Source organism: Ambystoma mexicanum, chromosome 5q (assembly GCF_040938575.1).
Source record: "Ambystoma mexicanum isolate Mex_15411 chromosome 5q, UKY_AmexF1_1, whole genome shotgun sequence".
NCBI lineage: Eukaryota > Metazoa > Chordata > Amphibia > Caudata > Ambystomatidae > Ambystoma > Ambystoma mexicanum.
The window spans coordinates 381,495,803-381,511,757 of record NC_090933.1 but is presented as its reverse complement, the minus strand read 5'-3'; positions in this window follow the sequence as shown (position 1 = coordinate 381,511,757).

Sequence of the window (15,955 nt, the reverse complement as noted above, 5' to 3'; positions counted from 1 at the left end):
CTGGCATAATTCAAGGCGCAAACTGAACACTGCCCCTTTGTCAGACCCTGTGGTGCCCAGTGAGGTAGCACAAGATTTGGCAGCTCCCTTGTGACCCATGCTGTGGGGGGCGCCCCAAGCTCCTTAACAAAGCACAGGGTATACCACACCCCAAGCTGGTCCGGTCCACCACGTGTGTCCAATGTCCATGATGAATATGCAACTGCAGGGGCATGCACTGCAAGTGAAAGAAGTAAATATGATTTTCAATCAAAAATGTATCTTTAATGTAACATAGAGATACAAATATATACACTGGTGTTTGGTGAGTGTTTTTTTTGGAGGGTGTAAATATATGCCACAAGTATGTGATTGCGACTGAGGATAGCGAGGGAGCCCACACTAACGTAAATTAGTTGGGCGAGGGACCCGGGCGGATTCTTCTCCCTCCCCAGAGTAAATGTTTTGAATAATGTGCTAAAATGATGCATTACACAGCACACTTTCTGGGAACATTTGGGTAAAAGGCCAACAATGTGGGTAAAAGGCCAACAATCAGTTTTGTAGGGTAAATAATGAAAAAAAAGTATAATAGATACAAGTCACCAAAAGTGCACAGGGCATTCCCCAATTTTAGTCTTTCATATAAAACCATAACTATGTTTGCTTAAAGGCGTTTTTCTATAGTATGATTACTGGCACTGGGCACAAAATTAGCACTGCCAATATGATATGATATGATATGATATGATATGACATTTATAACGCACCTATACACAAGTGTTTCAAGGAGTGGCGAGTCAAGGGAGGGGAAACAGGGGGAGGACAGAGACAACGATCCTACTAGGCCAGGTGGCATTGAGATTGCGCAAGAGCAGGGGATGGGGGAAGGGAAAAAGTGCGAGAGGAATGGGAGGGTATAGTGCAGTACATAGGATAACAGCAAGATAAATTAGGCCAATAAATAAAAGTGCGGCCAGCTGGTGGCAAGTGCAGGGTGCAGGGTAAGTGCAGACACCGGGTGTCACATGCTGGTAGGGGCTGTAGGGAAGCAGAACAGTCCCTGAGTGCAAGAGTTTCCAGGGGGGCAATGCAGGTGTGCAACTGGCAGGGAGGGGACCTGGGCCCGAGATAAGAGAGTAGCCAGGTAACCAGTGCAGTTACAGATTCAGAAAGGGGATCAGCAGGGGAGAGGAGGAGAGAAAGCAGAAGCAAAGAGGAAGGTCTTGAGGTGCTTCCGGAACCAGAGATGGTTCTCCTCAAGTTTCAGAGAGGCAGGGAGGATGTTCCAGAGGGAGGCCCCAGCAGAAGAAAGAGATCTACCAGCAACACTCTATTTGGAGAAGTGACTGACGCTGAGGGAGTTGGAGGTGGATGAACGACGAGTTCGAGAGGGAAGATATTTAGGAAGAGAGAGTTGAAGGTTTTGAGGTCTCAGGTCCCAGACGGCCTTGTGGACAATGCAGAGGGTTTTGAACTTAATCCTCGCTGCCACTGGGAGCCAGTGCAGAGATTCTGGAAAGATACGTTCCCTGGGCTTGAGGCCACGGACAAGTCTTGCAGTCCTGTTTTGGATGAGTTGCAGAGGGCAGAGTGTAGATCCAGGCAAATTTAGAAAGAGGCTGTTGCAGTAGTTCAGCCTAGAGAGAACCAGAGCTCTGGAGACAGTGAGCCTCTGGGAGAAGGAGAGTAAAGGAAGCATAGCTCTGAGGAGGTGCAGCTGGTAGTGTGACTTCTTAGAGATGTCAGAGATGTGAGGAGAGAAGGAGAGTGTGGGGTCGAAGATGACCCCGAGGTTTTTAGCCTCACAGGTGGGAGCAGGAAGAGGGCCAAGAGAGGCCAGCCAGAGAGTGACAGGAAAGGAGGGAGCAGGTGTACAGATGAAGAGAATTTCGGTCTTACTGGCATTAAAGCAGAGATCATTGGTGGCACACCACTCCTGGATAGCAGACAGACAGTCAGAGATGAGAGAAGAAGAGGTGGCTGAAGGGAGCCTGAAAATGAGTTGAGTATCATCTGCATAGCACTGAAAGTTGGGGCAGAGAGTGGCAATGCGGTGGTCAAGAAGTGCCACGTATTGGTTGAACAGCCAGGGAGAGAGGTTAGACCCCTGGGGAACACCACAGGTAGAGATAGAGATAGAGGAGTGGAAGGACCCAAGTTGGACCAAACATTTGCAAGTACTCCTATGTAAGTACATACTCTCATTGGTTTGGCCATTAGAAGTGACATGTTGCAATAGGAAAACCTGTCCAAACTGGTTCCAATATAAGCCAGGCTAGACCGATAAAAACAATTATCTTGCGTGGTTCATCATAGATGCTCAGTTAATAAAAAGTCATGGAACAGTGAAGCATATACAGGCCGCTACACCAAAACATCAGTCTAGTGAGGTAACACTACTTATCATATTTACTTTTTTAAAGATGCTGAATAATAAATGTCATGCAAAAGTAAGCAATGGCTAGACTGACTGCATCAAAATGCCAGTCTAGCCAGGGAATGGCACACATGAACTTGCCTTTGCCCAAAAATACCAGTAAAACATGAAAAGTTGAGAAACGATGTCGCAAAAATGCTCCAATGATCCCCATTCTCCCAGGGCCTTACTCACGCATAGATCCCCTTTCGCCCATCGGTCACTAGACCCATACATCTCCTCTCGCACTCACACTGGATCCACCACACAGGTACACACCAAACCTCACCTAGAACATTCAAACCCCCACTACCACATGTATGCTCATTCACCCACCAGTCACACACCAACACCTTCTCTTACATGCACTTATTGCATTCTCTACACAGGTACACACCAACCCACCCACACACACACACCATCACATGCATACTCATGCACCCACCAGGCACTCACACCTTCTCATACATCCACTCATTGCATTCTCTACACAGACACACACCCACCCACCACAACATTCAAAAACACACATCACATCACTTCTCACCCACCCACCAGTCACTCACACCATCTCTTACATCCACTCATTGCATTCTCTACACAAGCACACACCCACCCACCTACAACATTCAAAAACTCACATCACATCACTTCTCACCCCCCCCACCAGTCACTCACACCATCTCTTACATCCACTCATTGCATTCTCTACACAGGCACACACCCACCCATCACAACATTCAAAAACACACATCACATCACTTCTCACCCACCCACCAGTCACTCACACCATCTCTTACATCCACCCATTGCATTCTCTACACAAGAACACACCCACCCACTCATAAAATTCAAAAACTCACATCACATCACTTCTCATTCACCCACCAGTCACTCACACCTTCTCTGACATCCACTCATTGCATTCTCTACACAGTCATACACCCACCCACCTAGAACATTCAAAAACACACATCACATCACTTCTCATTCACCCACCATTCACATACATACATCTGACACGCACTTCACATTCAAAAACACACATCATATTACAAAGAAAAGCCTTCTTACTTTTTTTGTGCAGCTTCGGTCCGTCCTTTCAGGCCCCATCAGCTCCTCTGTGCTGCTCACAAACAGGAACCAGGAAGCTGCTTCCTGGTTCCTGTATGTGAGCTGCAAGGACACAGAGGGAGAAGGGGTGGGAACTGAACGTGGCATGTGACATGTGCCACATGCCATGCTCAGCTCCAACCCCTACTGAGTGGCTCCCCGGCCCAGCCTTCAACCTGATGGGTGAGGACTGGTGTGGCGGGTCCGCCTTCACCGCAGGAGGACCCGCTGCATGAGGAGCACCCATTTTGTTTGGCCCAAAAAATATAATTTCATTCAGGTTCGGGTCTCAAGGGAGTCTCCAGGGGTTGCAGCTGCCCCCTGGCGACCTGCAAATGACGTCATTGAGGAAGGTGGGTCTGGTCCCACCAAAGTTTAAAATGAATCGTAATTAATTTAGCATGAGTAGGACACAGATCTTCCACCATGTTTGTGAAAGTTATTGCAAATGTAAGGTCAGATCGTAGAGGGTGATTATTAAAGTGTCTCTGTGGGAAGCCTCCAATTTAAGCAGGCAATGTTAAGAGGAAGTTTATGAAACATGTAAGTGTGACCTGGAATTGAGAATAAGGTCTGTAACTATGGATGGAATTAAAACCAGGTGGTATCAACCCAACAATTGTGCAGCACAGCCCCGTCTCCACAATGTAAGTGTTAAAAAGAGGAATGTCTTCGATATGCAAATTAGTTTTCACCAGTGAATGGACATCAATCAGTGCAGCCTTTAGATCTGTAGTGGGGCACAAGGCGACGCGACAAATCACAGGGACAGGCATTATAAGACCTGCAGGGCTAATCAACCCAAACGCAGCTTAATAAAACACCCAATCATTGGAGTGTCACCGGATGGTATCAGCAGAAATAGAAGTAAAGGTACCAGAACATTTTTGGAAGATGGTATCTCATTGACCCTCCTTTTGAACCGAAGGGAATGCTTATCTCTTAGGACTTGAAATACCGCAATGACGCCTAGTTATTTCTCTCCCATGTGGACTCTTGGTGGGCAACTCTGGGTTCAGTGTAGATAGATAGTCATCCGGTGAACTCACCCAACCCCCTCTGCACCTGGTTGGTAAGAGCCTGGTTTTCCTCAATAATGTCTGACTGATCCGTTTTCATTCCACACTCCCCCTGTTGCGTTTCTTCGTCCAGGTCTGTGGGGGTCTCCCGCTATTGCACTGGCCTTTCTTCCTTCTAACGTTTCTTCTTTCATATCCACTTCTACTCCCTCTGAATAGATAGGGAGATCCCCATTGTTGAAAACAAAGGGACAGAGAGTCGCATTAAGGCCCAATGTGATTGTCTGCAGGTTTCCTGACAAAAAACATCAGGTTTCTGACAAATAAGTGGTCCTTATGTCTATATTTGCACTGTCACCCAATATATGAATTGTACTGTCATCTCCAAAAACATCCTAAATACTTTCTTCACAAAGTTAATGCAACAGAAATTCAATTAGTGTACTACTCACAATTTAAGGACTCTTGCAAATCATTAAAACTTTCTGACAAACTTTACTTTCAGAGGTCTGAATATGTCATAACAGGAACAGGCTATACTGATTAAATAAAGACTGCAATATCGCCTATGATTCCAATATTTGTCATGTTACATATGGAATGTGCCTCATCATGTGGACCTCCTTGCAGGATGACAGCAATCATGCACCCCATGACATAGACTTCTTTCTTCTTCCTGTTTCAATACTTAAGCTGTAGCTCATGTCTGCAACATGTTGATCATGGCTTTTATTCTGCAATAGGAGAGGGCACCTCTGTCCTCGTTTTGGGAAAATACTGATCACACGGCCCATATTTTCAAGCCAGGGATTTCTTCCCTTCCTAGCACAATAGTGACATTTCCCACTCTGTGTGTCTCTGTTCCCCCATTGATTTATGTTTCTCACAGTCCGTGTCTCACCATTTTCACAAGAGGAAGCCTATTTTCATGTTATTGTGTTTCAGGGATTTCCTCAGCACTGTTGCAAAGTAACATCGTCTTAAGCTTTAGTGGGTATGTGGAGTTTATCATATAATTATTATCCATAACCATCTGGTGTGAGTAGAATGCTAATTGTACATCAAACACAGAAGGGTACCACGCTCAATGCTCTTGAAAACATATGTTCCATCGATATAAAGCACCCATCTACTGCATTGGAAATCTTTTGATTCCTGTGGGTAAATGTAACTGGGAAGTACAACTCATTAATGTCTGAACACTCTAAGGATTCTGTGCAGGGTGTCAATAAATACACACGACCTGATTCTTCTCAACTGCAGCCATGTTGTGTGTACAAACATTATGAGTAGTACCCCTTATTTGCCTTATAATCACCACATTGGGCCTCACTACAAGTCTGGTGGCAACCCTTCTGGTACTACTAGCGGGTTGCTGCCAGACTTGAAAAATGTACTGGCGCCTGGCTTGCCGGTAACACCGGGGGATTAGAACCACAGCGTTCCGGAAAGTCAGGCGCCAGTAAATTATAATTTCCCATTCTCATTGAGTCCAATTGGATTCAGTGGGAATGGAGAACACGGAAGCACAGGCACCATTATTAGCGGCTTGCCTACTGTGGCTGCTGTGTCCGGCAGCGTCTGCCCTGTCGGGCACAGCGGCTCCGGCAGGCAAATCCGTAGTGTGCCGGTCCAGAAACAACAGTGCCAGTGCATTCATTTGTAGCACTGCTCCTCGTAGTATGAATTGGTGTATTTAAATGGCAAATAGCTCTGACGTTAAGCAATAGTACTAAATGATTGGCAGCTTTCACAGCCGCAGTGCGATGAGTGCACACTTTGAATGTCTTACACTGCATAACTTTGCCTCCTTTTGTGGAATCCCTTCTGAAAGATGTTCCCTCTACGCCATGGAGGGCCACCGGCCTCAGTGGAAGTAATGATGAGAAGCCCAATACATGGATTACTTTTTCTTATATTTTTGGTTAATTAGATCCCACAGCCAGAAAGATGTTGCGACGTATGGGAGGAGTGGGACATCGCCATCCCCTGTGCGCAAAGCAGTGGCATTGATGCCATTTTAAGTCTGCCATTGTTAGAACTGATATAATATTGTTTCGTCCTCATTGTATATGTTGGCCTATGCCCAGTCGCTTTGCGAGGAAATCCGTATTACAAGGTCGTGACCTCAAGTGAATCGAGCCTCCATTTTAGGTTAGAACCGCCATTTTAGTTTATTGTACAAAGTCACCCTGTAGTCTAAAATGGCCGTCTCGTGTGCCCTCTGTAGGAGGGTTAATGCCCAACCTGCCTTCAGGCTACATGTTAGGGTCATTTAGACCTTGTCCTTTGTTGACCTCGGGATCAGGGGATTACTTGAATTAGCAATGTTAACCTACAAGTATACAAGAACAATAATGCTATCCAAATACGACATGCAAAACATTTGTTTGATCTGTATTAAAGCAATATGTAAAGAGTGTAACGTTAACTTAGAGAATAATAATGTCTGTTAGTAAATGTACTTAAAAGTAAACCGCATGCACGAGATATGCAAATTAGGAAACAAACCTGGCGCGACCCTAGCACAGTGTATAATTAACTTGTAAGAGGCTGGACATCATTATAACAAACTGTATAAATACGCTGATGCCCGCTAGCAAATTCTGCTCACTGCTCACATTGAACCCTGCTGGTGGTCTCCTTGATGTATTGACAGCCAAATAGCTATTTGTGTACTTTGTTCAATACTGTTCAGTTTTGTAATAAAGATTCTGGGAATCTTTACAAGCCTGTGTCGGTGTATTTTCATTTGCTTGGTGTAACAGCCTTAATAATGTATTTTTCTGATTCCACAGATGGCGCCCGAATAGGGACCCTCAAGATTGACTTCGTCTTGTTGAAGGTTGGCTCGGCTATCGGACGGGAATCGGACGGTGCCAACAGAAATGGCCACTCTAGACGAGAAGCGAATTCTTCGATCAAACTGCACGATCCGATCCCTGAACGGTGAGCTGTAGCCCGAGACGACGTCTTGACGAGGGTCCATGTATCGAGGTGGGTAAATTTGCCGAAAATCACCTGACACGTGGGTCCTTATCATTGTCCTTAGTAACCCGATCGGGCCTCCCAGTCCTTTGGTCAGGTGAATCGTGTCCCGATTCTTAATCTAACCCTGACAATTTGAATTTGGAGCATTGTACTAGGACAATTATTTAACCAGGTAACACCAGAACTTTGATATGCCTGGGAAATTGTCTGCCTGCTTTAGGGCATTATTCTGCAGTGACAGACAATCTTTGGAAGATAGCCGTCCCGCACCACAGGAGGGGTCGCTGGCATGTACTATGTACTGTAAGAAAGGCTTTGGTAGTATAGCATTTAATGACATTTGGCACAGACAGACCAGACATAATTCTAATCTTCGGTGGCCAACCAATGGTAATTTTGAAATCCCTCGTATAGAATATTTAGAGTCTGTATTAGTAAAGAAAAAGTCTAGACCTGCAGCATTTGACGCATTGCACAGTTGGAAAACAGAAGCTTTGCAGCAACAAAAGAGTAGAGAGAAACATGTGCGTAGACATATGACAAGTGTCGAAAAGGCACGGTTATATGATCAAAATAAACAATTGGAGTCAGTTAGGAACACGGACAGGGCGTTTCAATTAGGCATTCAGAAAATCTACCCTTCAAAAGATTTTCATACGTCAGATGAATTGATTAATAAACTTTTGCATGAACGAAGGCCTGATGCCTCCGTGCCACCTCCGTACGTCCTTCCTCCCGGTGCTTTGCCCCTTCCTGTTGTTGTTCCCCCTCCTATAGTTCCTCCGGTCCTCCCTGCTGTTCTTCCTGTTGTTCTTCCAGCCGTTGCTCCTTTGGCAGCCCCCTTGCCTCCACCTGTTGATATTCAAAATGTGCCTACTCTTCTTCTTCCAAGTGATTCTGCATCGCTTGTAGTAGACCAGGGAGCGAGACCAAGGGTTGTGACTCGTAATACTGTGTCCCCAGGCAAAAAGAGAGAATTGATTGCTTGGACTAAACATTGTATGGAGAAGGGTGAACAAGCTGATGTTTTTTCCACACTCGAAAATTTAAAAGGTATTCCTGAGATAAATGTTTTTATTGAAGGATTAGGGACTCATTTCAGTATAATGTGGAATAGATTAAACGATGAAGATTTCCCACAGGGGTTACGGGATTTGGAACGCCTTAGCGTTGTCCAGAGATACTGCGGAGAAGGTATATGAGCATGTTGAGAGGATTTTTGAGTATAGGAAGGAGTTGGAAGGGTTACAGAATGAGGAAGCAGATGGTGGTAGTTTAGGTATTATGTACTTACAGAAACTGTTTTCTCCTCACCGTGAATTAAAAGGTGAGGAAGCGTGAATTTATATAAAGGAAGATGAAGTATATGACACATATAGTCAGTTTACGTTAGAAATGCAAAAGAAAGTGATACAGGTGATGGTAGAGTACCTGCAGAATGGGTGTGTAAAAAGAAAGATTTGTTGTCCCGCAGAATTGTTGAGTGTTTATAAGAGAGCTTTTTCGATTGATACTTCTTCGACTGCCCTAGCGCTTGATTTGGTTCTGTTGCTTAGTAAGCGTCCAGAGCTGCCTACTTCTCTGTTGCCTATGAGAGAGGTCCCTCCGACATTTGTCCCGAAAGTTGAGATTGCGGCCGATGCTGGACGACGAATACCTGTGGGAGAAATTCCTGCACATTACGTATCACAGTTTGTTCACGTCCCGTTTTCAAGACAGGAAGTGAACACCATAAAGCAATCTATTCCCGATATAAGAAAGAATCTGACCGAGTTCTATAAAGAAATAGAGTCGGTCTTACAGTCGTCGGTATTCACCTTAAATGATATTGACCTATTATTTCCCGTAATCCTGCCAGTCGATTTGTGGAAACAGATTAGGACTATAGATGACATACCTGGGTTGGGAGATACATGAGATAACATGTAAGTGATATTAACCTTGCCTGATAGAATTATTGTAAAATTGGAAACTATAGTTCCTGAAAAAAGAATCATTCGGACAAGCTTACGGCCTGTGTCCAAGGAAAGTCTTAGGGTGCTACCGATTTCTTCAATCGGTTCGAGCAGGTATTTTCAGATTTCAGTGGACAAGACTTAGGCACAGAGTCAGGGAAAAGGCTGTTTGTCGACAAATTTGTACGTGGATTGCTGCCTGACATCCAGTTACAGATTATGTCTTCTGAAAGCGCTTGGCAGGCGAAGTCTCAATCAGAAGTACTGCATATGGCCCAGTACTATGAAAATCATGTAAATACTGAAAAGGAAAAACTTGAGAAAAAAAAGGGTGACCTGAAAACAAAAGTTTTATTACAACAGATTGTTAGAAGCCCTAGAGGGGGTAATCAATTTAGAGGTCAGTACATTCCACAGGGAAGTGTGCCCTTGGCTCCGGTAACCATTAACCAGTGTGCCTATTGCCGGCAGGAAGGCCACTGGCGCGCACAATGTCTGACCTTGCAGAAAAGGTCATTTGGGAACATGGGTAGACTATCCAGAGGTCGCCCAGGTGCAGGGGGCCCTGGCAGAGGTCAGTTTGCACCAGAATCACAGCAACCTCCTTCACAAGATAAGCAAGTCTCGAATATGGATAATAGAAACATTTTTGATCACCCTTCTGCTGCGTACCTCTCTGAAGAGCTTCCTTTTGATAATATTCTGTTTCGCTAGGATTGCCCGAAGCAGGATTTGGAACCAACGCCTATTCCCATTCATCAGAAAGGCCCCTACATTGAGATGGCGGTGGGAAATAGGAAGCATCTATTTTTAGTAGATACGGGAGCACAGAAATGTTCCATTGATCATTCACGTGTTCCAAATATTCCCCTGTCAGGGCAGTCCAACGTTTCCGTAGGGTTTTCAGGCACACCTGTAGTTTGTCCGGTCTCTTTGCCGGTACCGATAACACTGGGTCCCTTCACTGAACAGTGTCCATTTCTACTTACCACAAACTGTGGGGAGAACTTGCTGGGGCTAAATTTGTTGATGACATTGCAAGCAGTAATACATTGTCCTCCGGACGGAGTTTGGTTAACAATTTCACCTCAGCAATCACTCGCCTCTCAGTTTTTGACTCGACCTATACCGCCAGAATTCAGTAATGTTCCAGAATGCTTATGGGCAATTGATGATAATGATGTGGGAATTCTTCAAATTGAACCTGTTAAAATTATTTTGAAACATGGAGTAAAATCGCCTCATATCCCGCAATATAAGATCTGAATTGAAGGTGAACAGGCTTTGAAATGTATAGTTTCTGATTTTGTACATCATGGAGTAATTGAGGAGGTTACGGGTAGCCTATGTAACAGCCCCATTTTGCCAGCATAAAAAAAAGTTGATAATGCGATTCCCTTTTGTTTTATAATTGATTTACATGCTATTAACAAAATTGTGGCTCCTCAATTTCCTATTGTACCTGATGTTACAACGATACTAACCATGATTTCGGCTTCTGCCACTCATTTTAGCATTGTTGATCTTAAAAACACATTTTTCAGTATTCCCATACACAAGGATAGCAGGTATTTGTTCGCGTTTACCCTAGGTGGACACTCGTTTACATTCACTCGTGCACCACAAGGGTACACTGAGAGTCCAAGTATTTATAGTAGGGCATTGAAAGAGCAGCTCGATACTCTCGAGTTGCCTACTACTTGCACATCACTACAGTATGTAGATGACTTCCTCTTGGCTGCTGATTCTGATAGAGCCTGTAAAGAAGGCACCGTGTTGTTGCTTTGTCATCTAGCGAAACATGGCCACAAAGCTTCACTTAAAAAATTCCAATATTGTTGTCAGGAGGTCGCCTATTTAGGCTACCTCCTGTCAAAGGAGGGAAGACGGTTGACACCTGAACGAATAAAGACTATTTCTGGCATGTCTGTCCCAAATACGCAGAAGGAAGTTAGAGCCCTGATACGTATGGCTTCTTACTGTAGATTGTGGATCCCTAACTTTTCGTTAACGATTAAACCAATGCTGGCTTTGACAAAGAAGGGCATTTCTTTGCCATTGCTATGGACTTTGGAACACCAGACAGCATTTGATTTGCTCAAATCCGTGCTGTGTTCAGCGCCGGTTTTAGGAACTTCGAATTATGACAAAGCCTTTGTATTGTTTGTGCATGAACGTGATTGATGTGCTTTGGCTGTATTAACCAGGAGCATGGAGGGAAGAATAGGCCGTGCGGTTACTATTCCTCCACCCTTGATCCTGTAGCATGCACTTTGCCAAGATGTTTGCGTGCTGTCGCTGCTGCTGCTGCGTCTGTAAAACAGAGTGAGGGAATGGTCCTGGGTCATGCGTTAACCCTAATGGTACCTCACTCTGTAGATATTTTATTGAATAGAACTCAAACGCAACACCTCACTTCTGCACGATTGACAAGATATGAACTAATCTTGTTTGCCCCCCACATTCAAATTCAGAGGTGTTGTGTATTAAATCTGGTTGAACTTTTACCTGTCTCGCAAGATACTGTTGATGGTGACGAAACGTCACACGATTGCCTTTATGTGACAGAACAAGAGACTAAAGGCAGAATCGATCTGAAAGACACACCTTTGAATAGCCCACAAGGAGAGCTATTTTGTGATGGCTCTTGTTTTAAACTTCCAGACGGTACATCCACGGCTGCTTATGCCGTCACTATTGTAAACACGATTGTGGAAACCAAAAGAATTATGCATAATTCCGCGCAGGCCGCAGAAATTATAGCGTTAACTCGAGCTTGTGAATTTTCTGAAGGGCTTACAGTAAATATATATACCGATAGTCAGTATGCTTTTGGGGTGGTCCACAATTTCGGTAGACTTTGGAAAGAACGAGGTTTCTTGACCTCGCACGGAACGAAAATTGAGCATGGCACTTTAATAGTGCGATTACTTTCAGCACTCGCACTGCCTGTTCAGTTAGCTATTATAAAATGTTCAGCACATCAAAAGGTTACAGATGATGTAGGAAAAGGGAATGCTTTCGCCGATAAAATAGCTAAACAAACTGCCACTGATTTCAGTTCAGAAATGTATGCTGTAAGAGAAACTGTAAATATTTGCACTTTGGGTGAAAGTATTGATGCTGTAAAAGACATTCAAGCAGATGCTACCATAGAGGAAACTAAGAGATGGATCGAGGGTGCAGGGAGACTGGATGATGATGGGTGTTGGGTGGACAATATTGAAGGAAAATGGTTACTCCCTGACGCCTACATTACAATGATGGTTATTATGGCTCATGGTCCAACACATGTTTGTGCGCGTAAATTGACTAAAATGCTACACAGTGTATGGGCCAATGATAAGATTTTCAAAACTGCGGAGCGTTTTGTCCAAGGCTGCATGGTCTGCTTGCAGCACAATGTAGGAAAAGGTACCTCGACTCCTAGAGGAAGTTTCGCTCCACCTTCTGTTCCGTTTGAGGTTATTCACTTTGATTTTATTGAAATGGAACGTTGTAACAATCTTAAATATGTGTTGGTTGTCATTTGTGCCTTTAGTAAGTGGGTTGTGGCCTTCCCGGTTAGAGATGCAACGGCCATAACCACGGCAAAAACTCTGTTGAAAGAGTTTTTTCCTAGGTTCGGGCTGCCGAGAGTCATCTGGTCGGATAATGGGCCACACTTAATCGCTACTGTAATTCTACAAATTTGCAAAGGATTACAGATTGACAAACGGTTCCATTCGGCCAGACATGCCCAAAGTGCCGGATTAGTGGAAAGGCATAACGGCATTATAAAGAACAAGCTCGCTAAGACGTGTGCTGACACCAAGTTAAAATGGCCGGACGCCTTACCGATCGTGTTACTGTCGATGAGAACAACCCCTCAAACTAAGACTGGGCTCTCTCCCTTTGAGGTGGTAATGGGGAGACCTGCTAATATTTGGGGTTTGCCAAAAAGCAGTTCACTACGGGACATAGAAAATGTGCTTGTTTCAGATTACTGTAGCCAGTTGACTAAAAATCTGTTTTCAATTTATCACCAGGTGCGAGAGGCATTACCTGTACGCTACGAGGGTCCGGGTCATAGTCTACGACCGGGGGATTGGATCCTCACAAAGGTTTTTGAGAGGTCATCTTGCCTTGCACCTCGGTGGAGAGGTCCCTACCAAGTCCTGCTAGTCACTCAAACTGCTGTGCGGGTAGCGGGTCGTAAGAACTGGATCCATGCGACGCACACCAAACGGATCCCACAGCCTGTGCCATACGATACAGAAGATACAGAATCCCTTCCCACTGCTGTAACTAGCGTGCCTGAAACAGTAACAACCAACAAGGGAGAATCGGAGACCGCTCCGGAATCCGCAAGGCCAGATAAAACGGCCATCTTGTCTCCGCACTCCCCAACAGTGGAACTTCCGGATCAATCCTTTTCTGATCCCATTTCTGTTCATTCGCCACTTCCAGGAGGAAGTGACGACACTTTGTCCTCACCAGAAACTGTGAAATATAGTTTGCGTCCAAGGAAGTAAATGTACAGCATGGTCTGACTGTGCTATTGGAAAAAAATCATTTGAGGGCTTGTCTTTTGGCCCGATTGTACGGGAAGATTCTGTTGGGTAAGGGTTGTGGGAAAGACATTAAGAAGATGCGCGACTGGAGTCGCCAGCAAATGAACAATTGGTGTTTTTTCGGTTGAAGACTACAATGCCTGCACCCGCTACCGCTCGTACCGAACTTTTAGATAAACATGTGACTAGCAGAGACAATGATCAAGCATGTAAGGGGACCCCCAAAGTGTATTGTTGCCTTTTTGTGCTAATTACTGGATTTTTAGTAACTGTTGGTTTTGGGTTATGGTATCTGGAGGAAGCATATCCGCTAGAGGACTTTTTACCTATTGAAAATGTATCTGGTATCCCCACTCCTTCCGTGCAATTGCATACTTTATCACATAGAGATTCTTTGCATAGACGGAACTATCAGAATAATACCCTTTTGTTAATTATGAATGCCACTCATGCAATTTTAAATAAGACCAATTGTTGGATCTGTTCACATCTACCGCAACAAGGGGATAAGGGGCTAGGTTGGTATATTCATCCTTTACCTTTGACAACTGCCTGTTACGCTTCTCTTAGAGCACTATTTTTTGGCCGATGGAATGACAGCATCTCAGGGAACGTTGATGGTACAAATTTAAATAGCTTTGAAAAGCATGTTTTGATGCCCCTGGGATGCTTGCTTTTTGCAAATAGAAGTAAGCCAAACGTTGCTTCTGTTAAGCCCTCTGATAGATTGTCTCGTCCTTTTCAGTCTTTAATCTCTTTCAAAATGGCTCCTATAGGCAATAAGGATGCCACGCCTCCATCTTATTCTGTTAACCATAGCCCCGATTCAGTATCCTTCTGCATACAGAGGAATGGAACACTGTCAATGGGTAATTTTAGAAAGTGCGCCAACGTTGCGAATTTGACTAGTGAGAACAGACCTCTGTACGTAGGCGAACATGTCTAGTTTGTTTGCGGTAATGTGGCATTTCCATGGTTGCCCAGGGATTGGCAAGGAACCTGCTATTTAGGGATTCTACTACCTGGGGTATTTATTGCCAGTACTGCAGATGTTTCAAAAACTCGACCACAACGAGGTGTGAAAGGGAATACTCCAGCGCAAACTCTAGGAGATATCATGAAATCCTTTCTGCCATTTTTTGGGCAAATTACGAATTCAGAAGATATCAGGGGACTAGCGAGAGTATTGGAGAGAACCATCAATCGGACCACTGACATACTCTATAATATGACGTTAGAACAGAAAGCGATAAGATTAGTGGCTCTTCAGAACCGGATGGCATTAGATGTCATTCTGGTCGAGCGTGGAGGAGTATGTAAATTAGTGGGGTCCGCTTGCTGTGTTTACGTACCAGACTCCTCTCCGACGATCTTTAGGGCTAGCCAAAAATCTACATGTTCTTAGTTCAGAAGTACATGTTCCTGAGGGAAACTGGGAACTTAGTGCATGGTTTTGGGACCTCCTACGGTCATGGAGATGGAAGTTGTTTTCGGCCCTGCTGATTATCTTGGGAAGTTTTCTGTTTCTTTGCTGTTGTATACAGTGTCTCCCTGGTATATGCTCAGTATTAGGGGGATGTTGTGTGCAAGCAACACGTGTATTAGGGCATAAAATATACGCCCCAGAGAAGGTTTCCAAAGAGTATGTGTTAAAAGAAACTCTGGTGTCAGATCTAATGGCAATAGATATGTCAGACAATGATTCGGGATGTATAGATGTTGAAATGTGGAGTTAGTTGCAAAGTGATTGAAGGTAGTTTAGCGCTTGGCATAGGCCAAAAGGAGGGTTTGTTAGAACTGATATAATATTGTTTCGTCCTCATTGTATATGTTGGCCTATGCCCAGTCGCTTTACGAGGAAATCCGTAATACAAGGTCGTGACCTCAAGTGAATCGAGCCTCCATTTTAGGTTAGAACCGCCATTT